This window comes from Sceloporus undulatus, chromosome 2 (genome assembly GCF_019175285.1).
Source record: "Sceloporus undulatus isolate JIND9_A2432 ecotype Alabama chromosome 2, SceUnd_v1.1, whole genome shotgun sequence".
Lineage (NCBI taxonomy): Eukaryota > Metazoa > Chordata > Lepidosauria > Squamata > Phrynosomatidae > Sceloporus > Sceloporus undulatus.
Genome location: NC_056523.1, coordinates 5,907,088 through 5,934,976, shown reverse-complemented (window position 1 = coordinate 5,934,976; position 27,889 = coordinate 5,907,088). Strand labels below are relative to the sequence as shown.

The following is a 27,889-nucleotide window of genomic DNA, read 5'->3' as shown; positions in this document are numbered from 1 at the left end:
CAGAAAAGACTTAAAGCGGTGCCAAACCGGGTTATTTCTCCAGTGTGGATGCAGCCCAAGGTCAGTTCCCACTCTTTCCATCCTATCCTCACCCCTACCATCAATATGGGTGAACACCCGTTTGCTCATGACCATTGACTTTGGTGAGCTCCCCAAACTACAAATCCCAGGATTCTACAGTGGTGTGAAATTGCTTCATTTCTGCAGTGTGGGTGAGCTCTGAGAGAAAGAGACTCCCACCAGAGCCACCTAATTTGCCTCTATACTGTAGATCCCTGCCCCGCATATGGCAGCCATGAATGAATGAATGAATGAGGAACCAGAAGTGTGCAGCTGGCGGAAGTCCATTGAGCCCCAGCTGTTTTGCTCAGTCTCTTTAGCTTCAGCTGGAGGTGGCATGGAGTCCCTGCTTTGGGACAGGAGGAAGGTGAGGGGAAGGCGGTGGCCAGAGACTCAGGTTGCCAGCCAATAGCTACGTTTAGCTTTTAAATTAATTCAGTTAATTAATTGTTTAAATTAAATGAAACATTTTACCATTTGATAGTGCTTTCTAGCCTTAACAGTCCAAAGTTTTTAATAATTTTTAACAGCTAATAATGCTTTCTAACCTTAACAATCCAAGGTTATTGAGTAATATTTAACAATTAATAATGCTGTCTAACCTTAACATTACAAAGTTTTAACAATATTTAACAACTAATAATGCTTTCAAACCTTAACAATCCAAAGAAGCCTTGATATGACTTACATCTTTTAATACAACTTTTGGAATTGTATTCCCAAATTGGTAACCTATGTATAGGAGCTGCTTGTTGTTGTTGTTGTTGTTGTTGTTGTGAGCCTTCAGGTCATTTCCAACTCATGGAGACCCTATCATGGCATTTTCTTGCCAAGATTTGTACAGAGGCTGAGAGAGTGTGACTTGCCCAAGGATAGGTGTCCAAGGATAATTGCATGGGTCGACATAAGTTGGAAAGGACTTGAAGAGACACAAGAACGAAACAACTAAATTAACTAAATCCGAAAACAACTAAATCAGTAAATTAAATAGCAAAATGCAGTTCAGAAGTTATGGGTACTCACTTTAATAATAATAATAATAATAATAGTTGTTGTTGTTGTTGTTTTAAACAAAGCAAGCTGTTTTGGTTGAACTTCTGTTAAAGGAATTGTTTCTGAAGGGTATGTCTTCACTTTAAAATAAAGTGATTAAAAAGAAGATACTGATCAAACAATGAACCACTGCCAATAAACTGTTAAAATGTTTAAATTTTACCATTGTTGCTTCAGTAAATGGACTGGAAAATAGTAATAATAGCCAGATTATATACATATATATGTGAGAATAATCAGTTTTAAGAAACATGAGTCTTTTAAAGAAAAAGTCATTTGGTTTAAACAAACCATGGTTTAAGCCAATCTAGTTTAAGCCCTCTTTAAACTTGGGTTAAACCAACTAACCCTGTTCTCAGCTCAGGCTTTATTCCATTGTTTTGTTGCAGACACATTGCTGCAACCCAACACCAAAAGTCTATCTTTCTCCAGCCCTCATTCACCATTCTGCCATTACTGATACTGCTAAAAACCTTCCAGTTAGACAGAGGATGAGGAAGAAAAAATGGGGGCTAGGTGGCCATTGAAAGACTTTGTAAAAAGGAGGTACTGTGTCAGAGGCTTTGTTAAAAGAGGGATGCCTGTATAGTTTGTAAGTCAGTCCTGAACAAGGAAAGATGCATAAAATGTCCTGATTTTCCTTTTACAGGGGCACACAATGTTTGAAGAGGTGGCTGTGTATTTTACCAAGGAGGAATGGGCTGTGTTGAGTCAGGCCCAAAAGGCTTTGTACAGAGAGGTCATGCTTGAGAACTACAGGAATGTGACATCTCTAGGTAAGGACACTTATGATCTGAACCCATTGTTTTTGTTGTGTGCCTTCAAGTGATTTCAAGCTTATGGCAACCCTGTCTTGGGACTGTCTTGGCAAGATTTGTTCAGAGAGGGTTTTCTTCCCTCCCCCCCTTCGAGGCTGAGACAATGTGATTTGTCCAAGGTTACTCAGTGTTTTTAAATGGTTGAGTGGGGATTTGCACCCTGGTCTCCCAGAGTCGTAGTCCAACACTCAAACCACTACACCATGCTGGCTCTCAGAGACCTAGATAGTACTAAAATAAAAGGCACATGGGTTTGCTGTTTATCACATCCTTCCCCAGCCTGTACATATCCTCTCATAATGTACATATCCTCCCATAAACCTAAGGGCTGAACAGATCACATCTAAGGGGCGGCCTGCAGTGCTGGATCAGGGCTGTGGCAACTATATGCTGTTGCCACAATCTGGCCTTTCCGCAGTGCAAAAAGGAGCCGCAAAAAGTGGCTCCTTTCTGCAGGACACAATAGCCACCAGCACTACAGCTTTTCTGCGCTCCTTTGGCACTGCGTCGTCTGCGTCATACATTCAGACCATAATGTACATATTTACATACTAATATTGATCCAATTCTTTTATCACCATTTTAACAGCATTTACAATTCAATTTTCTCTTACTTACACATTTCCATACATATTTCCTTATCACCTTTAGACCTTCCTACCTAAACCTTCTTACCACTTCTCAAAATCAAACCTTTCATGCTTCTCATTCTCATTTTTCTCATTCCTCACTTTTCCATACTCTCCTCAAGTACCAATCACTATCCTATCTCTCCTAAACACCTAGCTATGTCAGTCTCTATCCCATCACTTACCCCTGCTTTCCTCTATCTTCAGACCTTATCTCACTTACTCTAACCTTCTTCCCTACTTACTTACTACTACCCTTCCTTCCCATCAATACCAGTTCAGTTTCGGAACAACAGTATAGTTATTGGGTTGATTTGGTTCTGTTTTCTTTTCCTCTCCCTTCCCCAAAAGTTCCCAGACCTGATCTCATCTCACGGCTGGAAGAAGGAGAAGATCCGTTTCTCCCAGACCCTGAAAAAGGTAAGAGCTTTTTATTGTCTTGGATTCATTTTTTATTGTCTTGGATTCATAATGTAACTGGGGGTACAGGGGTGAGGAAGAGCTCTCCAGTCCCCCTTTTCCCTCAAAAATGCAATTTTGTTACATTTATTTCCTCCACCCCCCGCCACCACTCCAGGTCTTTTAGACCTTTGTTGTTGTTGTTTGCCTTCAAGTTGTTTCTGACTTATGGGGACCCTAAGACAACCCTATCATGGGGTTTTCTTGGCAAATTTCTTTATAAGGGGTTTGCCGTGCAGTCCTCTGAGAGTGTGATTTGCCCAAGGTCACCCAGTGGGTTTCCATGGTCGAGCAGGGATTTGAACACTGGTTTCCAGAGTCATAGTCCAGCATTCAAACCACTACACCACACAGGCTCCCATCCTTTTAGGCCTTTCTTTCCAACTGGAAGTTGACTTCTGCGTCACTTCCTGGGCTTTTCTTGACTCCAAAATGGCCCAAAGGGACAAGAATATAACAAATTTGTACCCAGTGCCTGGGCACATTTGGGGGCAAAAAAAGGTGTTCGGGATGTGACCATCCAAGGCCCCCTAACAGGCCAATGCCAACCCATAAACTCTTGTGCTAACATAAATCCTTTTTTCAAACGTCACACAAGGAGGTCTCTGGCACATTGGCTTTTCTGTGGCTGTGCTGTCCTCTCCTAAAGGGATCTAGGAGTCCAAGTAGACCATAAGTTGAACATGAGTCAACAGTGCGATGTGGTAGCTAACAAGGCCAATGCGATTTTAGGCTGCATCAATAGAAGTATAGTGTCTAGATCAAGGGAAGTAATAGTGCCACTATATTCTGCTCTGGTCAGGCCCCACCTGGAATACTGTGTCCAGTTCTGGGCATCACAATTCAGAAAGGACATTGAGAAACTGGAGCGTGTCCAAAGGAGGGCGACTAAAATGGTGAAAGGTCTGGAAACCATGTCCTATGAAGAACGACTTAGGGAGCTGGGGATGTTTATCCTGGAAAAGAGAAGGTTAAGAGGTGATATGATAGCCCTGTTTAAATATTTGAAGGGATATCATATTCAGGAGGGAGCAAGCTTGTTTTCTGCTGCTCCAGAGACTAGGACCCGGAGCAATGGATGCAAGCTCCAGGAAATGAGATTCCACCTCAACATTAGGAGGAACTTCCTGACAGTAAGGGCTGTTCGACAGTGGAACAAACTCCCTCGGAGTGTAGTGGAGTCTCCTTCTTTGGAGGTCTTTAAGCAGAGACTGTATGCTCATCTGTCGGGGATGCTTTGATTGTGATTTCCTGCATGGCGGGGGGTTGGACTGGATGGCCTTTGCAGTCTCTTCCAACTCTACAATTCTATGATTCTAACTCCCAGCAGCTCTAGTCAACATAGCTAGTGGTTAGGGATGCTAGAATTTGCAGTCCAACAACATCCAACAGGCTGCATGGTTCCCCACCCTAGCCTAAATTCAGTCCTGTCCCAATTTGAAGAGAGCCATTGACTGGCAGCTACTGAATGGCAAATCAATATTTATATTAATCTTATTTGTGCCATGGGTTTACTCCATTTTGACCAGCAGTTGGATTTAGGGCTGAATTTCTGAATTGTATTCCTAATCAGATTTCTTTCTTCCAGAGAGCTGTAAAGAACCACAGGAAAAGTCATTGGAAACAAGCAAACATAAAATGCGGAAAGAGGCCTCTAGCAATCAAAATCAGATGATCTGTCCTGAGAAATCATCATACAAATGTTCAGAATGTGGAGAAATGTTCCCTCTTAGAGCAAGCCTTACTTCACATCAGGTGATCCACCAAGCAGTGAAATTATATCAGTGCCTGGACTGTGGGAAAAGCTTCAATCAGAAGTCAAACCTTACTTCTCATCAAAGAACTCACACAGGGGTGAAGCCCTATAAATGCTTTGAATGTGGGGAAAGTTTTATGTTGAGCAGACAGCTTTCTTTCCATAAAAAAAGTCATGCAGATGAGGAACAGCATAAGTGCTGGGAATGTGGAAAGAAATTCACTAGCCACATAGGTTTCACCGAACATCAAAGAATCCACACCGGGGAAAAGCCATATAAATGCTTAGAGTGTGGAAAGAGTTTTCGTCAGGGTTCGACCTTCATAGGACACCAAAGGACCCACACGGGTGAGAAACCATATGAATGCCAGGAGTGTGGAAAGGGCTTCAATCAGAGCACAACCCTTACCGCGCATAAAAGAATTCACACTGGTGAAAAACCATATAAATGCTTGCAGTGCGGAGAGAGCTTTGCTCTGAGCACGAGCCTGAGTTCGCATCAAAGAAGCCACAATAGTGAGAAAGCCTTCAAATGTGCAGAGTGTGGAATGAGCTTTACTTACAGGACAAACCTTGCTGATCACCGGAAAATCCACACAGGAGAGAAGGCTTACACATGCTTGGAGTGTGGGAAAAGTTTCAGTCGGAGCACAAGCCTTACTGCACATAAGAGAATCCATACCGGAGAGAGACCATATGAGTGCTCAAAATGTGGGAAGACTTTCAATTACAGCACGCACCTTACTAAGCATAAAAGAACTCACAAAGCTTGAGAGTCCCTAGAAGTGGCTGGAAGATGGGAGTACTTCAGTAGTAGCACCTGCCTTCTGTAGTCAAAAAGCCATCTGAAGACAGGCCAGGATTTGGGGCATGGATTTCACTGACAATCATCTCAGTATGTCACAACTGAAAAAGATAGTAATAACTGCTGTGTTCACCTTGTCCCAAATTGTTACTCAGGTATTCCTGAAATTTGTTAAGGAGTTGTTTTTCACTGCAAGCTATATTCCAAAGTACAGTAGTTTGTTTACTAGTAATGCTTGTTTAACAGCAGGGAAGTATAAAGTCGGCTGTCTGTATCCACAGATTTTTTTTTATCCTTGAATTCAATGATTCAAAAAATGTTTTTCCATCTTATATAAGGGACACTATTTCACTATGCTGTTGAATATAATGGGACTTGAGTAGCCACAGATTTTGGTATCCATAGGGGGACCTGGACCCAAACCTCAGCGGATACCAAGGGCCCTCTGTACAATCACATCTCCAGTTAAGGCCAAGTGATGGCTTCTAAATCAGAGGTGCTGTAGAACCACTCCAAGGTTTATTTATAATTTCTGTCCTGTTCTTATCCTAATTTGGGAAGAGCAGATTCAGCATCTTGGATAGTCATAAAATCTGGAATAATACCCAGAGCCATTTCACCGTTCTTAGCATGGGAAACATCCACCACTCCTATTTCAAAAAAACCCAACACATTTTCAGTGTTCACATTTATAAATGGTGCTGCAGGCATCAGAATATCATGCAGAGATGTTAGTATCAATATTCTGTTTAATCTTCCCAAAATCCAAGGAAAGGATGACATTCTGCTACCAGTTTCTGTCTCTCATCTTTTAGGCCCAGAATAATAATAATAAAATACAGGCCACTGTAAAAATTCTGGGTTTGTTTTTGTTTCCAGCTCAAAGAAAGAAAGGGATGCAAGACCCAACTCACTAAAATAAAAGAATAAATGATAGATATAGATATATAGTAGAACAAATAATCGTAGAACAAATATTAGAACATTTAATAAATCAGATAAATAATCAGTTGTTCAAACTTAAAAACTCTAGTCCCAAACATATAAATACTAATTGTGAAGAAGGTTCTTAAGCCATGGATCAATAGTTGTAGCAAACTAAATGACCAATGGTCTTAGAACGTCTTAATTCAAATACAGTAGTGGCCAGATATCTTTTGACCAGAGATCTTCATCGATGCCAGTTCCGTGTTGCTGTTCTACGGTGGTTTTAATCTAGTTTCAGGTAGCTCCTTCTATTTTGTGATTCTGTTGTGTCCATTTTTGTGATTATGCTTCTGTTGCTGTTAGTGGTCTTTGGCTCTGTAGATGAGAAGACAGACTGAAACGTTTTCAATAAAAAATCTGTTATGATGTGTGCTGCTTATGTTTGCTGCGATTGTTGCTGAGTAGCCATTTTGGATGATGGAGTTACCTACAAGAAGTGTTGGCCTATCCCACATAGACTCCTCGGGTTGCATCTGCACAGCAGAAATAATGCAGTTTGACAGCACTTTCATTGTCATGGCTCAGTGTTATGGAATCCTGGGATTTGTACTTTGTTGTGGCACCAGAACTGTCTGACAGAGAAGGCTAAATACCTCACAAAACTACAAATCCCAGCCTTCCATAGCATGGGGCTGTGACATTTAAAGTGGTGTCAAACTGCTTTATTTCTGCAGTGCAGATGCAGCCTGAGAGGGAAATGTTGTTGTCATGGGGCTCAAGGATGGCCAGTTTTGTGAGGGACCCCCATTCCCATCACACCTGGCCAGCCAAACCAGTGCTGAGAACTGCAGTAAACAACACTCCAAAACATACTGCAGAAATAATCCAGTCTGAGGCCTGTTACAGACTGCCAAAACAAAGCTGCTTTGGGTCTCATTGGAGGTATGCTGTTTAAATGCTGCATGCATCCTAAGAATCCAGAAGCTGCACCAAAGCTGCACTCCAGTGCTTAGGAATGGAGTGTGGCTTTGGGGCGACCTCCGGACTCTTAGGACCCATGCATCATTTAAATAGCATACCTCCAATGAGACCCAAAGCGGATTTATTTTGGCAGTCTGTAACAGGCCACAGGCTGCTTTTAACTGCCCGGGCTCAATGCGAGGGAATCCTGGGAACTAGTTTATTGTGGCCTCAGAGCTCTCTTACAGAACAGGCCAAATGCCTCACAAAACTACAGTTCCCAGAATTCCCTAGCATTGAGCCAGGGCAGTTAAAGCAGTCTCAGACTGGATTGTTTCTGCAGTGTATTTTGGACCAAACACAGCTGTTATCTCCCCTGGGGAGGGGGGCTTGACCAGCAGGGGGCGCTGGAACATCATTTGCCAACAGAGTGGCCGCTCTAGGCCGGAGTGCTTGTCTCCTCCCGTTGCCTCTGATGCGCTGAAGTCAAGAATAGAGACAGAGAGAGCGGCAGGAGACGAGGAAGGGCGGAAGTGATCCTTCGGCGGCTGAGCTTACATCCGGGTCTTGGGTCAAAAAAGAAGCCAATACAGTACTGTACAATACAATAGAATGAATGCATTGTCGGTAGGCTTCCTTTGCGGCTTTTATGCTGTGTTTTGTTTTTAAATCTGTGAGCCGCCTTGGGTCCCTCCGGGGAGAAAGGCGGCATGCAAATAAAATGAAATAATCTTAATATGTTTTTAAAGTGCTTGGTTTTTAGTATTGAATTTGTTTTTAATGATTGTAGCAACTTAATCCTATTTTAATATGTAATATTTTATATAAGTTAGGACTTAAAAACATACAAAATATTATATTTTAATACAATATATAAAATATATTGTATTAATATATAAAATTTATATAATATATTAATATATAATATTTTTTATGTTTTTAATTCCTAACTTTAACTGATCCTTTAACTGTATGGTGTGTTGTTGTTGTTGTTGTTGTTGTTTTATGTTGTAAGCCGCCCTGAGTCCCAGCCTTGGGAGAAAGGCGGGATATAAATAATAATAATATAATATAAATAAGGATAATAAAAAGAAAGGGGATTAAAACTCTGACTGAGAGCTAGTGTGGTGCAGTGGTTCGAGTGTTGGACTAGGACTCAGGAGAGCAGGGTTCGAATCCTGGTCCAGCCATGAAACCCACTGGGTGACTTTGGGCGAGTCACACTCTCTCAGCCTCAGAGGATAGCTATAGCAAGCCTCCACTGAACAACTCTTAACAAGAAAGACCCACGATAGAGTCTCTGTATGTCAGAAATGACTTGAACACAGGTGTTAACTACTTGAAAGGTCAAAAAGCTGGGCTATGATGTTAAAAAGAAAATGACATGTGAAATTGGTTTATTAGATAACACTAATATAGAAAGAGAAGGTAACCTATGGGCCTGAACAGACAGGCCAAAATAAAGCTGCTTTGGGTCACTTTGGAGAAATGCTGTTTAAGTGATGCATGCGTCCTAAGAGGCCAGAAGCCGCATCAAAGCTGTGCTTAGGAGTAGAGCATGGCTTTGGTGCGGCTTCTGGCCTCTTAGGACACATGCCTCATTTAAATAGCATACCTTCAAAGTGACCCGAAGCAGCTTTATTTTGGCCTGTCTGTATGGGCTCATATATGAAGGTCAGATGTATCAAGATTGCTCCATCCTCAATATGATACCCTTTCAGATAGTTAAATAGGGTTATCATGTCACCTCTTAACCACTTCTTCTCCAGGCAAAACATACCCAGCCCCCTGCGCCATTCCTTATAGAGTTCAAGGACCAGTGTTTGGGAAGAAGGAAGGCCTTGCTTTTATCTTTGGCCCCACACTCTGCTTCTCCCTCCACTTCAGCTCTTCAGATATTATCTCAGTTAAGACTGAGAGTCTCAGGATGTGAAGCCAGTGTCTATGAACATTTCTAGATTCACTTGACACAGGAGGGCCAGCATGGCATAGTGGTTTGAGCATTGGACTCTGACATTGTAGACCAGGGTTCGAATCTTGGCTTGGTCATGGAAACTCACTGGGTGACCTTTGGCAAGACACACTTTCTCAGTCTCAGAGGATGGCAAGGGCAACCCTCCTGTGAAGAAAACCCTATGATAGCTTTGCCTTAGGATCACCATGAGTCGGAAATTACTTAAAGCACACAACAACAAATGTTTAAAATGAATTCCTGGAAATGTTTTTTGAAGTATCAAACTTTTTCTTCTTTTTCCAATCATAGTCTTTGCTCCTCTGGCAAACCTTTGTTTCTCCCTCATTTCTTCCACTGTGTTGGGAGCTTAACAAGCAAGTGAGTTTGACACACCTTTTTTGGTTGGCTTCCTCTGTCACTAAAAGTGTACCTACAGTGCATCGTTTTGTGTAATTTCTTCTGTTTTTATTGTATTTTAATAGTACAATTTTAATTGTTGTTTTAAAGTGTGTTTTATCTATGTTGTTAGCTGCCTTGGGTCCCACTTTGGGAGAAAGGTGGGATAAAAGTAAAATAAATAAAATATCATTATATCAGCTTCATGCCACTTATGGCACCATCTTAAGGAATGCTGGAATTTGTAGTTTGGGGAGACACTCTTCTGCTAGAGCACTTTGGTCCAGTGTTACTCGAAGTCATATCTGTAGACCAGTGCTTGTCTTGGCTGCCAGGCTGCATCTACACTGCAGAATTAATACATTTTGACAGTGCTTTAACTGCCATGGCTCAATGTTATGTAATTCTGGAAATTATAGTTAAACCTATAGTATCTCAGGATTCCCTAGGAAGGAGCCATGTTCTAAACAGCCCTAATTCTGCATTAGAAAAAGATGGTGTCACTTACCTTCATTCTTTACTTCTTTCAACAGTTCAGAGACAGATGACTGAGAAGGAAAAAGAGAAAGCAACTTTTAATGGACTGTTCTGATGCACATTGTAAACTGCAAAGAAAAATAGAAAAATACATTTTCTAGATTTTTGAGCAGGAAGAGAGTTTTGGAAAAGAGTGAAAAATACAAAGCCAGGGGCTTAAAAGATATGGATAAGTCAGTCTTTTGTGGAACTGGTAACAAAAACAGAATTAATAAATGTAAGAGGCAGCTCATGTGCAACAAGTGTGGGAAAACCTTCAGTAACAGCTCAAACCTTATTGCCCATGAGAGAATCCACACGGGGGGAGAAACCATACCAGTGCCTGAGCTGTGGAAAAAGCTTTGGTAAGAAATCAACTCTTATTGCCCATGAGAGAATCCACACAGAGGAAAAACCATATGAATGCTCAGTCTGTGGGAGAAGTTTCAGCCAAACCTCAAGCCTTATAGCCCATGAGAGAATCCACACAGAAGAGAAACCCTATGAGTGTTCAGAATGTGGGAGAAGCTTCAGTTTGAAATCAAGTCTCGTTGCCCATGAGAGAATTCACACAGGAGAAAGGCCCTACAAATGTTCAGATTGTGGGAAAAGCTTCAGCCAGAAATCTGCCCTTATTTCACATGTGAGAATTCACAAGGGGGAAAAACCCTATGCTTGCTCCGTGTGTGGGAAAAGCTTTAGTCAAAGCTCAAATGTTATTGCACATGAAAGAATTCACACAGGTGAGAAACCTTATCAGTGTGCTGAATGTGGGAGAAGTTTCAATTGTAGTTCAAGTCTTATTAGGCATCAGAGGATTCACACAGAGGACAAACCATATGAATGTTCAGATTGTGGGAAAAGCTTCAGCTGCAGTTCGAGCCTCATTAGACATCAGAGGACACACACTGGAGAGAAACCATACGAATGTGCTGATTGTGGGAAAAGCTTCAGTGTGAGCTCTCAACTTAGTGTACATCAGAGAACCCATACAGGAGAGAAGCCGTACAAATGCACAAACTGTGGGAAAAGTTTCAGTGTGAGATCAAGCCTTAGTGCTCATGAGAGAATCCACACAGGTAAGAAACCCTATAAATGTACAGACTGTCCCAAAAGTGTATATTTGAGGTCCAGTCTCAATGCACACAAGAGAACACACAGAGGAGAAAAACCATATGACTGTACAGATTGCGGAAAGACTTTCAATTGCAGCTCAAGCCTCATCCGACACCAGAGAATTCACACAGGAGAGAAACCATACAGCTGCACAGACTGTGGGAAAAGCTTCATTTTGAGCTCAAACCTTGTTGCCCACCAGAGAACTCATACAGGAGAGAAGCCATACCAGTGCTCAGACTGTGGCAAATACTTCAGTGTGAGTTCCCAGCTTAATGTACACCAAAGAACTCACACAGGAGAAAAGCCATATGAATGCTCATACTGCGACAAGAGTTTCACTTGTAGCTCAGGCCTTATCAGACACCAGAGGACTCATACAGGGGAGAAACCTTATCAGTGTTCAGAGTGTGGGAAAAGGTTCAACTTGAGTTCCAATCTTATTGCACACCAAAGGACCCATACCGGAGAGAAACCATATAAGTGTGTGTACTGTGGGGAAAGTTTTTATACAAGACCACTTTTTGTGGAGCATCACAAAACCACCCATGTGGATGTTCTAAATATGAAAATGGATAAGAGAAATATTAATTATGACTCACAGTCTATTAATTATCAAATAAACTATGTAGGATGGGAATAATAAAGCAGTTTGAGGGACTGATGGAATATATTGAAGCAGTTGTGAAAGGCTACCAAAGTATGTCCCAAACCTTTGACATTGAGCATTGCCAGCTGTCTTGTTATCAGTTTGTTATCAGATTTGGATGATAGGCCAGCTGCGTCCTGTCCTGGAACCGGGGGACCTGGAAACTGTGGTACATGCATTGGTGACCTCACGACTTGACTTTTGCAATGCACTCTACTTGGGGCTACCCTTGTGCCTAGTCCAAAAACTTCAAGTGGTACAAAATATGGCAGCCAGGCTGATCACCAGAAAATCTAGGAGTGACCATATTACACCTATTCTGAAATCACTTCACTGGCTGCCTATTAGTTTCCGGGCCCAGTACAAGGTGTTGGTTATGACCTTTAAAGCCCTACATGGCCTGGGCCTAACCTATCTGAGGGATCACCTTTTTCCGTATAATTCACCCGGCACGCTCAGGTCCTCGGGGGGGATTTACTGCAGTTTAAAAAGACTAGACTGACTGCTACCTCCCAGAGGTCCTTTTCCGTTGCGCTCCCAGATTGTGGAACGGCCTGCCGAATGAGATCCGTCAAATTACTACTTGGACAGCTTCAAGAAAGCTGTCAAGACGAATCTCTTCCTTCAGGCTTTCCCTGAATAGAATCACCCAGCCATAAATGAGTCTCCCATCATGTAGTGTGCACCATCTTTCCATCTGTTTTATTTAATTTTTAAACTGTTTATTTTACTAGATTGTTTTAATTATAACATGTTTAATCCCTTTTTTAGGGGGAAATGTGGGGGGAAAATGCATTGTATTGCACTTTGTATGAAATTTTAATATGTAAGCCACTTCGGTTGTTTTTAACAAAGAAACGGGATATAAATAAAATGTTATTATTTATTATTTTATTATTTGCTGTATATGAAAATATAGTTTTTTCTTTTGTGCTGTGACTATTTTTGAGGGTAAAATTCAATTAATGAGAATACTTCCTGGCATAATGGAAAGCATAAAAAGAAAACATTTCATTCAATTTCAAATGTAAAGTGTGATGAATTTAGAGTTGCAGCCAGGACTGGAACTCAGGGCCCAAGGTTCCCCAAATGACTGCCTAAGGTGAGGCAGTAGCAAATATGCCTGTAAAACAACACTTGGTTTGGCACAGTCATGCTAGGGCTTACTGGGACCAGTGCCCAGAAAGGTTTTCATCTGATTATTTTAAAAAAGACTCACACTTAACAGGCAGCCAGCTAGACATGCACATGGTTACAGATGTTCATTTTATTCTCTTCACATATATTATCCTTCTAGGCCCTATTCACACTGAGCTATTTGCCCTGGATGTAACTGCATCCCGAATCTCTCTGTAAGCAAGTGCCCACTACAAATCGGGCATTTTAACCCGAATGCCCTCTTAGAGAAATCGGGTTTAACATGAAGGTGCCTGGCTGTCAATCAAATTTAGTTCCGCGACGGTCATAGGTGATGTTTGCAGCAATCATTGGGGCATCAGAAGTGTGCTTCCCTCTCTCCTTTTTTTAAAGAGCCAGGTGCCAGAATGCGCAGATTCTGTCAAATTAAAAACCTTGTGTGTGTGTGTGTGTGTGTGTGTTGTGGGCATTTGGGTCAGTGCAGGTTATGACCTGCCCTTGGGCCCATTTTCAACCCCAAAATGCAAGCTAATGCCATCTCTGCATCCTGTATCACCCTTCCTTGCCACCGTAATAATAATAATAATAATAATAATAATAATAATAATAATAATATTCCTCACCTTGGAATGCCAGAAAAGGATGCCATGCCATGCATTCTTTAGGCTACCCCTGAATTCCTTAGAGACAGTAGCAAAAGCCTGTATCAATTTGCCAAATTGGAAAGAGAAGTATTGTAACATTCAAACTGTAATCGCAAAGGAAATAAGCCTCTTGCAAAGTACTCTTTGCAGCATTCCCCCTTTGCTGGAAGCGAGGAAACGAAAGGGAAAGTTAACAAGTATCTAGCCATGTTCTATCTATCTATATATCTACCTCAAGCAAAAATCATGTACATTTTTTGCCAAAAATAATTTTAAAAAATAAAAAAAGGGGGGGAAGGTGCCTGATGCGAGCTCCGTTCATGTCCTGCCTCTGACCTGACCTGAACTGACCCTTTTCTTCCAGCTTACGTTCTCTTCAGAGGAGGTTTGCCATTGCCTTCCACTGAGGCTGAGAGAGAGTGACCTATCAGTTCCAACCTAAGTAGACCCATTGAATCAATTGGAAATGAAAGGGAAATGCAGCGCAGGCATTCCTGTAGCATCCTCATATAACACAAATAATAGACTAGATTTCTGTAATGCGCTTTACATGGGGCAACCCTTGTACCAATCTCGAAAGCTTCAGTTAGTGCAGAATATGGCAGCAAGGCTGGTCACTGGTTGTTCCAGGGCCAGCCATATAACACCTATTTTGAAAGATCTTCATTGGCTGCCTATTCGCTTCCGGGCCGAATACAAGGTGTTGGTTATCACCTATAAAGCCCTATATGGCTTGGGCCCAGGGTACTTGGAGGACCGCCTCTCCCCATATAGTCCGCCCCGCACTCTTAGATCAGGAGAAAGACATCTGTTGATGGTTCCAGATGTCCGCTACACTGTCACGAGGAGGGCTTATTCTGTCTCAGCCCCGAGACTCTGGAACGCACTCCCTAATGAGCTCCGCATGTCCACTTCCCTTGATGTTTTCAAGAAAAACTTGAAGACTTACCTTTTTCGTCAGGCATTCCCCCCATGAACATTGGTGTTATTTTTCTCCCCCTGAATGTGACGTTTTTTTCCATCCTGTCAGCCTTGTAATTGTACTGTTGGTTTTATATTGCTATTTTATTGTATATTGTGTTTTTAAATTGTTTTTATTATGCTGTAAACCGCTATGATCCATGGAATAGCGGTATATAAATAAATTTTATTAATAATAATAATAATAATAATAATAATAATAATAATAATGGCTCTTAAGTTCCAGGAGCAAGAGTAAATGAAAGTAGCACAAGCAAGCACACACACATTCTATGTCACCCAAAAAATCATGTGCATAGACTGTCAAAAATAAAAAATAAAAAGAGAAGCTCCTTCCTCCTGGCTCCGCAATCCGATTTCCCTTGGCAATCCTCCTCCTCCTTCCTTCTGACCCTCCCTGAAGCAAAAACCACTGTCACCTCAATTCCCTTTTTTTGCACCCTGTCACCCTGATTACCCTTTTTTCAATCCTGAGGCTCTGTCCTCCTCCGATGAGGGGAGGGAATGCTCTGCCCTCTGCCTACCCTCTGACCGAAATCCCTCCCCTGAACTTGACCCGATCATGATCGGGGGCAAGTTCATATTTTGCAAAACCTGGTTTTCCCCCCAAAAGGAACGGCTTTTAACCCGATTCTGAATGCCCCGGGCTGAGGGGCATTTGCCACGGAATTCTGGTGCATGCCTTGAAATGGATTGTGACAGATTTTGAGCGAATATGAAATTCACGTGCAAGGCTTGATTCCTAATCCGGGGTAAAGTGTAGTCTGAATAGGCCCTATGAAAAATGGTGATTTTCCCCCAAATGAAACCTGTTTGTCAGCGCAGCAGAAACAAATTCCATTTTAACTCTAAGGATGTTTTTATGGCCCTTGATACTTCCAGAATCCCTTGATTATTTTCTCTCAAGAAGAAGAAGATGAATTGAGGCTTCTGGAAGCTCCAAATACAATAGTTTATTTGTAAAATAGGTTTCAAGGCCTCTGTGTGCTGTTTAACACTTCCCAATACTCATTTTGGAGAATCAGAAATTGACGTCCAGATACTTTGTTTTTGATAATCTGCATTTGTTTTTGATAAGAGATGATATTGGAATAGCAGAGTGGTCCTGGACCTTCCATTGTTGGCTGCCTCAGTTCTATGTCAGAACCATAACTATGAACTGAGTTTGCAATCTAAAACTTAACATGCTCAAGTTCTTTTGTATAAGGGTTGGTAAAAAGCCTTTTGCAATCTATAGGCATACCTCACTTATACAGTGGGTTACGTTTCACACCACTGCTGTAAAGCAAATACCGCCTTAAAGCAAATCACACCCATTTGCCAGTGCATATAAAAGCCTAACAACATACTGACACTAGTATTTATTAGGTGTGCAATAGAGTTAGGCCTAAATAAAAGATGCAAAAATAAAAATAATAAATTTAAAAATTGCCAGAATATGACATTGAGAGTTGAAGTACATAACTGCTATAAACAGACTGATTGTGGGTAATAAAATGGCACTGGACTGCATAATTTAAAAGGGTCACATTAGTGAAGTACTCTAAAGCAAAGCATCTTAAAACAAGGTATGCCTATACTGGAGTTTAAAAGTAGTTGGAATGGTAGAAATCTCAGTTCTGAGTGAGAAGGCAAGATACAGGTGAGGATGATGAGAGTGTTAATATCATAAAAGCACACAACTCCTGGGATAGCTGAGAAATTATAGTTTTGTGCTTAACTGAAATACTCATAGTCTGGCTTAGTTACTTTTTTAAAAATATTTTCAACATGTGGATGTATGAATCAATGAATAAAGAGTCTGTGGATAAGGAGGGCCAACTGTATATGCATCTTTGTGTGCCTGAGTATGTATTTATACATTTTTATATAGACAGTATAATTCAAGAACATCAATATAAAAACATTCAGAAGAAAAAAAATAAAAACGTAAGTGCACATACAAACCCTTATGTGTATAACGCTAAAACCAAACTCAGCTGTAACAGTTGAGTCTCCTTCATCCACGATGCTCAAAAGATTCTGAAACCCAAAATGTTCCAAAATGGTGCACAAGGGTGGCTGAAATAGTGCTACCTTTGCTTTCTGATGCTACACAAACAGTTTATGCACAAAATTATTAACAATACTGTGTATAAAATTACCTCTGGCTATGTGCACAAGGTGAATACAAAACATAAAATGAACTTCATGTTTAGACTTGGGTCCCATCTCCCTGATATCTCATGATGTATATGCAAATATATATACTGGTCTCCTGCTGACATAGATCATCATACAGAATACTGAAATCACCTGTCTCCCTGTCTCTGACAGTCTTAATGATTTAAATGATATTTTATTTATTATGGTTGTGTAAGAATTGTTATGATGTTGTTTTAGGAGGAGGGGATAATGAGATTAATTTTTAGGGATAATAAGATTAATTAAGGGAATTAATGGGATGTATTTTAACTGTATGTTGTGTTTTATCTGATGCTGTGAGCTGTCTTGATCCTACGGGAAAGACAGCATATAAATAAAACTTTATTAGTATTATTATTATTACTGTTATAAGCCGCCTCAATCCTGCAGGAGAAACAGGATACAAGTAAAATTTTATCATTATTATTATTATTACAAATATTCAAAAATCCGAAAAACTCTGGAATCCGAAACACTTTGGTCTCAAACATTTCTGATAAGGGAGACTCAACCTGTACTTGCAGACTACACTAACACAGTAAACTAAAGCAATAAAAAGAAACTCAGCCACAAAAGCCAGTGTGGAAAAAAATATCTCTGCCAAGAAAACTCTGTGATAGGTTTGCCTGAGGGTCTGCACAAGTCAGAAGTGACTTGAAGGCATACAGCAGCTGCAAAAGCAGCCCAGCTTGTGGCTTCTTGGGGGAAGAAGAAAGTGAGGCAGGGAAGAGTTAAACCCAGAGAGCTGGGCTTCCCAGAGTGGATGGTGGGAAGGCACTGGGGATGGGATGGCTGCTAGCTGCATAGAAAAAGGTCACCATTTCCTCTTCCTTCCCTCCCTTTGCAAAGGGGCAGGAAGAAAGGAAGGCAGCCTGGAGTTTGGCCTCTGGAAGTGAGGCTGCTGCAGTGGTAAGAGAGGGGGGCATGGGCTTTGACATTCTTGCCCTGCATGGCTTGCAAGGGAGCCAGATGTGGGGCTGGCCCCTAGCTTTGAGGCTGCAATGATAGAGGGGAGAGTGGGATTTGCCATCCTTGTCCATTGCTTGCAAGAGAACTAGATGTGGGGCTGGCCCATAGCTTTGGGGCTGCCATGGTAAGAGAGGGGAGCATGGACATTGTCGTTCTTCAGCATTGCTTGCAAGGGGGCTAGATGTGGGGCTGGCTCATAGCTTGTGTGTGTGTGTGTGCATGCAAGCATTTATTATGTTCCTTTTTTGCAAGAAACCCTGCCTTTGCAGCAGTAGTGTGGCGTGTGGCAAGAATGAGAACCAGTGCTCTGGAAACTAAGCCCAGACTTGGCTCCATCTGCACGGCATCTGCACGGCAGAATGAATGCAGTTTGACACGGCTTTAACTGCCATGGCTCCATGCTATGTAGTTCTGGGATTTGTAGTTTGCTGTGGCACCAGAGCACTCTCTGACAGAGAAGGCTAAATAGCTCACAAAACTACAAATCCCAACATTCCATAGTATGGACTGTGACAGTTAAAGTGGTGTCAAAGTGCTTTAATTCTACAATGCGGATGCAGCTTCTGTTGCCCTCCAAGATAAAGGGATTCATGGTCTGAGTATATGGTGTTCAGTGAGGCCAGTGTCAAGCTTTACTTTTTTGAGGACTACTTTTATACAAATTGTTATATATTTTTGTATGACGTCGCACAAAATATGCCATTAAAGTGGTCACAAAGAAGCATTAACGCACATCTTTTTACTTTCAGGATTTCAGCAAAAGTGCATTTGCGATATCACTTTATTTGCGCAATTACATGTGATAATCATTCACACAATTACTCACCATTTTCACTTTAAATGTGCTTTAATCTCTCTTTAATGCCGAAATTAGCCCCAGTGTGATAAACTCCTGAGTCAGTGCTGGGGAATTCTGAGAACTGTAGTTTTGTGAGACATTTCTCCTTCTCTATCAGAGAGCCATGGTGCCACAGTAAACTACAGTTTGCAAGATTTCCCTAGCACTGAGCCAGGGCAGTGGTCTCAAACTGGATGATTTCTGCAGTGTGTTTTGGAACTAGGAGAAGAATCTTCACTGTTGGTGGGTAAATAATAAATATACTATGATGCAATAAAGAGTAAGGTGCTCAGCAACAGGTGTTCTAACAGTAGAGATGAGACACCTTGGGCCCCTTTGGGTCGAAAGGCAGGATAGAAATCAAATAAATGAATAAAATAAAATAATACATCTCTTCTTAGCCCTGGAAACTCACTGGGGACCTTGGTTAAGTCCTACTTTCTTGACCTTGTTAAGAAAATTCTAGGCAAAGGTTACCACAAGTCATAGAATCATAGAGTTGGAAGAGACCGCATGGGCCATCCAGTCCAACCCCCTGCCATGCAGGAAATCCAAATCAAAGCATCCCCAAGTCATTTGAAAGCATATACAGTCAACCCTTTTTATCCATGGATTCAAGCATCCACAGCTTGAAAATATTCCCAAAAAGGGTAAATTCTAAATAGTAAACCTTGATTTTCCACTTTATATAAGGGACACCATTTTGCTGTGCCATTATATTTAATGGGACTTGAGCATCCACATATTTTGTTATCCATGGGGGATCCTTTAACCAAACCCCAGCGGATAACAAGGACCCACTATAATAACAAAATAACTGCAAACCCCAGGATTCTGTTGGATGTTGTTAGAGTGGAATAGTAGAGCTATAACTGTGTAGCAAGAAATCCTTTTGCCCTTGCTGTTATGTGCCTTCAAGTCCGTTCCAGTTTATGGTGACGCTAAGGCAAACCTGTTGTGGGGTTTTCATGGCAAGATTTGTTCAGAGAAGGTTTGCCATTGCCTTCCCCTGAGGCTGAGAGAGTGTGACTTTGCCCAGGGTCACCCAGTGGGTTTCATGGCCGAGGTGGGAATCTAACCCTAGTCTCCACAGCCGCAGTCCAACGCTCAAACCACTGTGCCACGTTGCTTCTCTCTTTCACACTATAGTAGCATTCCATTTTAACTAATATGGCAACATCTTATGGCATTGTGGGATGTGCAGTTTGGGGAGGGTGTACTTAGAATTCTTAGCCAGAGAGCTTTAGTACTTTCTTGTTGTGCACCCTAACATTGTTTCAAACTTATGGTAACCCTAAGGTTGACCTGTTGCAGGGTTTTCTTGAGAAGATTTGTCCAGAGGGTGTTTGCTAAGGTGCAAAGCTCAGGATGCCTTGGAATCAGCTTTGGCAGTTATTATATATATATATGTATGTATGTATGTATATAAAATTTTATTTTTTATACTGCCTTTCTCCCGAAAAGAAACCAAAGGCGGCTCACAGGATGAAAACACTTTTAAAAACAATTTTTAAAAGACATTTAAATTAACTTAGTAAAAACAATATAAAGTTAAAGTGGAATCATGGTGCTATAATTGTGAATTGTGAAAGGTCCTCAGGCAAGATTAAAAGGGATGACTGTGGGAGCAGTGACCAAAACAAGTCCCCTTGGTTCATGTGCGTGAGCTAACAGATAGCATCACCAATATTTTGTAGGGGTCAGGTCTTTGAGCCTTCACTCTGTTGGACAATGATGCAAAAGCAATATGGTGTAGTGGTTACACTTTTGGACTGGGACACAGGGGCATCAAATTCTTATGAAACTCACTGAGTAATCTTGGGCCAGTCTCTGACAATACCGCACTACACTGTTATAGTAGTGTTACTCCACTTTTATTGCTCTGGCTGCCTCCTGTGGGATCCTGGGATTTGCATTTTAGTAAGAGGCATTTAGGATTCTCAGCCAGAGAGTTTTTAAGTGTTACTAAACTACAAACCCGAGAATGCTGCAGGAAGCAGCCAAAGCAGTAAAAGTGGAACAAGACCACTATAACAATGTAGTGCTGTATTGTTCTCTTCTCTCTCTCTCTCTCTCTCTCTCTCTCTCTCTCTCTCTCTCCCCGCCCCCTTTCTTTCAACCTGGCCTATCTCACAGGATTGTTATAAGTATAAAGCCTGTCAGGAGGGAGAAGAAGCATTAAAGCCAGTTAGGAGAAAAGATGGGATGTGACTGTAGCAATGATCAACATTATTTTTTCTTTCTTGAATCCCGCCTTGAATCCCAATTTTGGAGAAAGATGGCACAGTGTTTAAATGCCAGTACTGCAGCCACAAGGTTGAGAGTTCGATGCCAGGGGTTCCAAGGTTGACTCAGCCTTCCATCCTTTTGTAAAGGTAAAATGAGTACCCAGCTTGTTGGGGGCATATGGCTTACAGATTGTAAACTGCTTAGAGGATGCTGAGTTCACTGATAAATGGTATAGAAATGTAAATGCTATTACTGTATAAATCCATGAAATAAATAAATAAATAAATAAAATTTCTTTTCTTTTCTGCATGTGTCTGTCTTGTCTCCTGTTCCAGGAAAGGATTGCCTTATCTCCTTAGTAAAATAATTTCCTTGCCTATGGAACTACAGTACTCCGTACTAAGACTGAAAATACCCCATTGATTTTGTTGTATCAACCTGAGGATGAGTACATAATTCAGTCCCAGCGTGGCACTGTTGTTATTGCTTTGTGTATGGTATTTCCAACTGAGGTGCAATAAAACTCTCATCCAGAAGCTGCGAGAACAGTCGCCATGAGACACAAAATTATGTCAGAGAAAGGAAAAAGTCCAGATTTGGCTTTAGAGGAGCTGGGAGAACTGGAGCAAGTGGGTCAAGAACACAGGCCGCTAGAAGAATCAAACCAAGCAGGCCTTGAATCTGGACTGACTTCAAAGAAAGTGGGGAGTCCTTCTCTTGAACCCAAAGCCATGAATGATCAGAAGTCTGAGAAGAGGGAAGACCCAGGGCAAATAAAGAGCGAAGCAGGTGACCGGAGGTTGAAATATTTAGACCCTCGTGCAGCATTGAAGGCAGCACAGGCCCGTAACTCAGGGTTGGAAAAGCCAGAACAGCTGGAGTCTGAACCATGGGAGAACGCCAAGGCTTGTTTGGCTTCTTTGGAGGGGGCGGCTGAAGTGTATCGGCGGTTCAAAGGACTGGCGGACCTCAGCCGAGATCCTAAAGGGAACTGTGGGAGGATTGAGACCACGAAGGTGGAGGATCTTCTGAGAGAGGACTTGGTCACCATGGACGTGCAGCGGACCCTCTTCCGGGAATTTCGGTACCAGGAGGCTGAGGGGCCCCGCGAGGCCTGCAGTCGCCTTTGGTATCACTGCCACCGATGGTTGAAGCCAGAGAGACACACCAAGGAGCAGATTTTGGAGCTGGTGATCTTGGAGCAGTTCCTGGCCATCCTGCCCTCGGAGCTCCAGAACTGGGTCAAGAAATGTCGCCCTCAAACCTGCGATCACGCAGTGGCCCTGGCAGAAGACTTTGCACCAAGGCAGGAAGAGAGGGCTACACATCTGAAGCAAGAGGTGAGAAGGTGTTCTCATTTATTTATTTGGAATATTTATACCCTGCTCTTCAGCCACAAAGGCTCCCAGGGTGGCTTATAAATTGTTAATTAGATGCTTCCCTGCCCTCAGGTTTACAATCTTAAAAGCTTACAATCTAAAAAGAGAAGGGAATGGCAGTGGGGCAGGGGGATCAGGTCCAGTGGTTCTTCTCTCCCTCTGAGGCCTGGACCATGGCAGATGGATGGCAGGAAGGGCTCTCTTTCTTAATCTAGACTAGGTTGAGTGGCACATTAGGAGTTGCAGTCAATCAGCATCTGGAGGGCTGCATTCTGCCACACTTTACGCAACTCAGGCCCTGTGCTTCAAATGTTTAGGAAAACCCTACCACTGCTAGTTCATTGGCTGTGCTCAAAGTGGTTTCTTAGGAGACTTGGGAGACTCATCTCTCTGTGTGCAGCAACATCTCTCCTCCCTTTCTTCCTTCTTGGTTCCTCATTGATGCTTGGCTGCTGTTTTTCAGAGGCCAGGACTGATCCAGGAGGTGGCTTTGAGCTTTCCCTTGGTTGAACAGCCTCAGGAATCCAACCTGGGAGAAAAACCACTTTGTCCAGAGGTCAAACATGAGGTTGATGGCGAGACTGATTCAGATGGTAAGCATTTTGGACTTGGGCTGCATCTCCATCCCTCCTTGGAGGTCTTCAAACGGAGGCTGGATGGCCATTTGTCGGGGATGTTTTGATCTGGATTTCCTGCATGGCAGGGGGTTGGAGTGGATGGCCCTTGCGGTCTCTTCCAACTCTATGATTCTATGATTCTATGACATAATCCAGTTTAACTTTAATTGTCATGGCTTAGTGCTGTGGAATTCTGGGAGTTGTAGTTTCTTGTGGCACAAGAGCTCTCTGATGGAAAAGGTGAATGTCTCACAAAACTACAATTCCCAGAATTCCATAGCATTGAGCCAGTGGTGTCAAACTCGATTATTTCTGCAGTGTGAATGCAACTTAGTGAGCTTGTGAAGGTTGGGGGGAGGGCTTAGTGCTGGGGGATTCCAAGTCCCCTTAGTCTCAGCAAGCACAAATAGTGGTGAGGAGTGAGGGGATGTGTAGTCAAGAAACTGAAAGGCCACGCGTTCCTCATTTTTTGTACATAGAAACTTTGGGACATCTGCTGAAAGGGGTTGGCATTTGATTCAGGACTGAGAGAAGGGCAGGGTTTTTCATACAGTATATGTTTTAGTTATGGAAATGACTACTGTGATGTGATGATGACCCCTAGTGTGGATGTTGTTGTGATTTTTTAAGAGTGCTAAACAATTCCTGGAAGAAATGTCAGGTCGATGATGGAATGAGCATGTTTTCTGCAATTGCTGCAGAAGACAAAGACCCAAATTAAGGCACTCAAATCATTAATAAGAAAAGTGACTCTCACTAAACTTTAGGAAGAAGTTCCTGATGGTAAGAACTATTTGACAGTGAAATGTTTTTTTGTGTTTTAACGTAATGTGTTTAAGTGGTATTATGTGTTTATGTTGTGCCCCATGTCAATCCTTGGGGAGAGGTGGGTAAGAAAAATAAAATTTATTATTATTCTTTTTATTATAGAATCATAGAATCTATAGTCCAGATTCTAGAATCACAAAGTTGGAAGAGACCATAAGGGCCATCCAGTTCAACCCCCTGCTATGCACAAAGACACAATCAAAGAACGCCCGAGATAGCCATCTAGCCTCTGTTTAAAAAGCTCCAAAGAAGGAGACTCCACCACTCTCTGAGGAAGTGTGTTCCACTGTCAGACAGCTCTTACTGTCAGGAACTTCTTCCTAATGTTGAGGTGGAATCTCTTTTCCTGTAGTTTGCATCCATTGTTCCATGTTCTAGTCTCCAGAGCAGCAGAAAACAAACTTGCTCCATCCTCAGTATGATACCCTTTCATATACTTAAATGGAGCTATCATATCTTATTGTTAAGCTTTATTTATATAGCGCTGTAAGTTTACACAGCTCTTTACATACAATCTTTTTTAATTAGACAGTTCCCTGCCCTCAGGCTTACAATCTAAAAAGGATCAACACAAAAGGAGAAGGGAATGGTGGTGGGGAAAGAGATCAGGTCCAACATTTCTTCTCTCCCTTTAAGGCCTGGACCAAGGCAGATGGACCGGAGGAAGGGCTCTGCTTCTTAATCAAGGCCAGGCCTGATGGAGCTAGCAGGCCTTTCTATCCCTCTGTGGCCAGATGATGATGATGATGATGATGATGATGATCTTCTTCTTCTTCTTCCACTTGTCCCTCCACATTCACTGGGGTTAGGGGCACAGGACCACCGTGAATGTGAAAAACCGCAAACAAAAACATTGTGTTTTTACCTGAGAGCATATCTCTGTAGGAATCTCTTGCTCATCCAGTACAAGTCGTGTTCAACACCTGCCAGACATTGATCATAGAATTGTGTTGGAGGAGCTACAAATGCTTTGTGTAGTGTTCTCTCTAGGAATTTCTAGCTCCTTCAGTGCGACTTTTGGTAGAGAGTTGCGCTGCAGGACCTAGAGATTCCTAACATGTTAATAAAATCCGCAAAAGTCAAGGCCGCAAACGTGGAGGGATGAGTGCATTATTATTATTATTATTATTATTATTATTATTATTATTATTATTATTATTATTATTTTGTACAGCATAGAATTTTTTTTTTATTATTCATCAGGGCTCTTGCTATCCTCGTGCATCACTCTTATCCTTTCTTTCCAGCAGGTGATGACTGGATGATCGAGGCCAAGCAGCAAGAACCTCAGTTGGAAGATCCTGAACCAGAGAAGCTCCAGGGCACTTCTTGGACAAGACTCCCTTGGCCCCATGCAGATGGAGAATCTTCTGCAAGTTGCAATGATGGAAGGGAGCAGAAGAGGGAAGACTGCCAAGAGCAGAAGGCAGTGGAAGTCCTTCCTCCAGTAGGAGTAGAGGGTGATCCAAGCCAACCTGTTGTTGTCAAGAGGAGGCGTCGAAGCAGAGGGAAGAAAACCTGTGGTGTGTGCGGAAAAACCTTCAGTCGGTGCACTGTTCTTGCTGCACATCAGAGAACCCACACAGGGGAGAAGCCCTTCATGTGCCAGAACTGTGGGAAATGCTTCAGTTTCAAATCCACCTTAGTGGCCCATGAGAGGACCCACACGGGGGAGAGGCCTTACACGTGTGATCAGTGCGGAAAGAGCTTTACCGTCAGCTCAGTCCTTACTCGTCATTATCGAGTCCACGTAGAAAAGGAACTCTTCTACTGCTTGGAATGTGACAAGAGCTTCACCCAGAAGTCCCAGCTTCTCAACCACCAGAAGGTCCACATGAAGGAGAAGCCCTTCAAGTGTGGCCAGTGCGGGGAGGGCTTCAGCCGCAACTCCAGCCTCAGGAAACATGAGGGCTCCCACACGGGAGAGAAACCCTTCAAATGTCCCGATTGTGAGAAATCCTTCAACACATCCTCACAGCTAGTCAAGCATCATCGAGTGCATACAGGGGAGAGGCCCTATACATGCTCTGAGTGCGGGAAAAGTTTTAGCCAGTGGCAGATCTTGATGGTGCATCAGCGGACTCACACAGGGGAGAAGCCATTCAAGTGTGCCACTTGTGGGAAATGCTTCTCTGATAGGGCTGTCCACATCCGGCATCAGAAAGTCCACACGGGCGAGAGGCCTCATCAGTGCACTACCTGCGGAAAAAGGTTCACTCACCGCACGGTACTGGTAAAACACCAGAAGATCCATGCTAGGGAAGCGCTAAACATGTTCAAACTGGAAGAGGGGCAGCAGCCGCCACCACAACAGGGAACCTCATAAAAGTTTGTTGCATGGCCGAATACCATGATTCTCAAAGTGGTAAAAGGTGACTTATAGCTGACACTTTTCTGGAAGAATGGGAATACAACTCCCGTGTTGTCAGGCTAGAGATGATGGATTATCGTCCAATACATTTGGAAGGGAGCCCAAATGGGGAACGAAAGGCCATTCCATACGTTAAATACAGTGGAAATGGTAAATGGAACTACAGTTGCATGATGGAAAGTTGTAAACTGAGCAGAGTGTCTGTTGAATTTTTTTCATTGCCTGGTTGGACCCAACTGGCATAATGAGGTGGCACTAGTGGTGTGTATTCTTGCCCACAATCACAAGCTCTTACCTCACTACTAAAAGATATGATGGATAGGTTGGATATTTGTGAAACCAACCAACTGGACCTTTGTTTCTTTAAGCTATGCACTACAGTGAATAGACAAACAAAAGATGAAGCATTTATACAGTTGATGAGGGGACAGGGAATTTATGCATGTGGACTGGTTGGTACTGGTTAGTGTATTTTGGGAAGAAACATTTTGTTTCATTTCTGCATTTTACGGCACCTCTTCACCATTCTGCCTTAGTTGAGATGGAATGTTTTCGTTTGATTTCTGAGCCAATGGCTGGCATTAGCCTGTCCTCCCAATTAAAATGTTAAGAAGACATTGTGTATCTTAGAAATGAATTTAAAAACAATTAGAAGTGCCTAATCATGAGCCTGACTGTGACAGATTTCCTTGGCCTGTTTTTTTTTTTAAAAAAAATACAGGAAACCTGGTGTGGAGAAACCCTTTTACATTTCTGTTTCAGAAGACAAACTATGTTGTTATGGAATCATAGAATTTATTGTGGAAGGGGGGATTAGAAATTCACTAGTCCAGCCCTTCTAGCCAGCCATGCCTTGTTCTGCCACACCCCAATTATTATTGTTGGTGTTATTTTATATAGTGCCATCAGTGATCATGGTGCTTTACAAAGTAAAAGAAGCAACCACAAATAGCCAGCCTTGCTGAAGGTATGCTGAAGGTATACAATGTGAAATATACACACACATAAAACTAATGGAATATGATTATAAAACAAAGTATTTAGATACAGGTTGAGTCTCTCTTATTCAAAGTTGGCACACAAAACGTCCAAGCAAAATAGGCACACAAACGAATATTACATCTTCACGGTTTCTGGGCCTTCTTTCCCTGGAGGTTATTAAGAAGAGACTGGTGGAACATCTGCTGAACAAAGCTGAGCACCCCAGAGTTATGTGAAGTTGAAGGCTTTCATGGCCGGCATCCATAATTTTTTGTGGGTTTTTTGAGCTATGTGGTCATGTTCTAGAAGAGCTTATTCCTGACATTTCACCAGCATCTGTGGCTAGCATCTTCAGAGAATGTTGGCACAGAAGAGAGCTGAATATATATACAGTGGAGCCTTGCCTTACGCAGGAATCCATTCTGCTCCCCCCTCCACGTAAGGCAAATACCGTGTTAGCTCAAACCCCATTCAATAGAATGGGGCTTGTGTTTGGTGCGGCAAATGCATGCCATGGGTATGCACGCCATTCAATTGATTGCAGCACGGCTTCTGCGTAAACTGGAAGCCACATATGGTGCGCCCACGTATGGAGCAGGCGTGCTATATACTGTAGGGAGGAAATTCCACATT

General features: G+C 42.3%; 1 pseudogene; it reads left to right on the top strand.

Moving 5' to 3' along the window:
* The first annotated feature begins 324 nt into the window (after positions 1–324).
* LOC121923363 lies at positions 325–26,943 on the top strand (annotated as a pseudogene).
* The last annotated feature ends 946 nt before the right edge of the window (positions 26,944–27,889 follow it).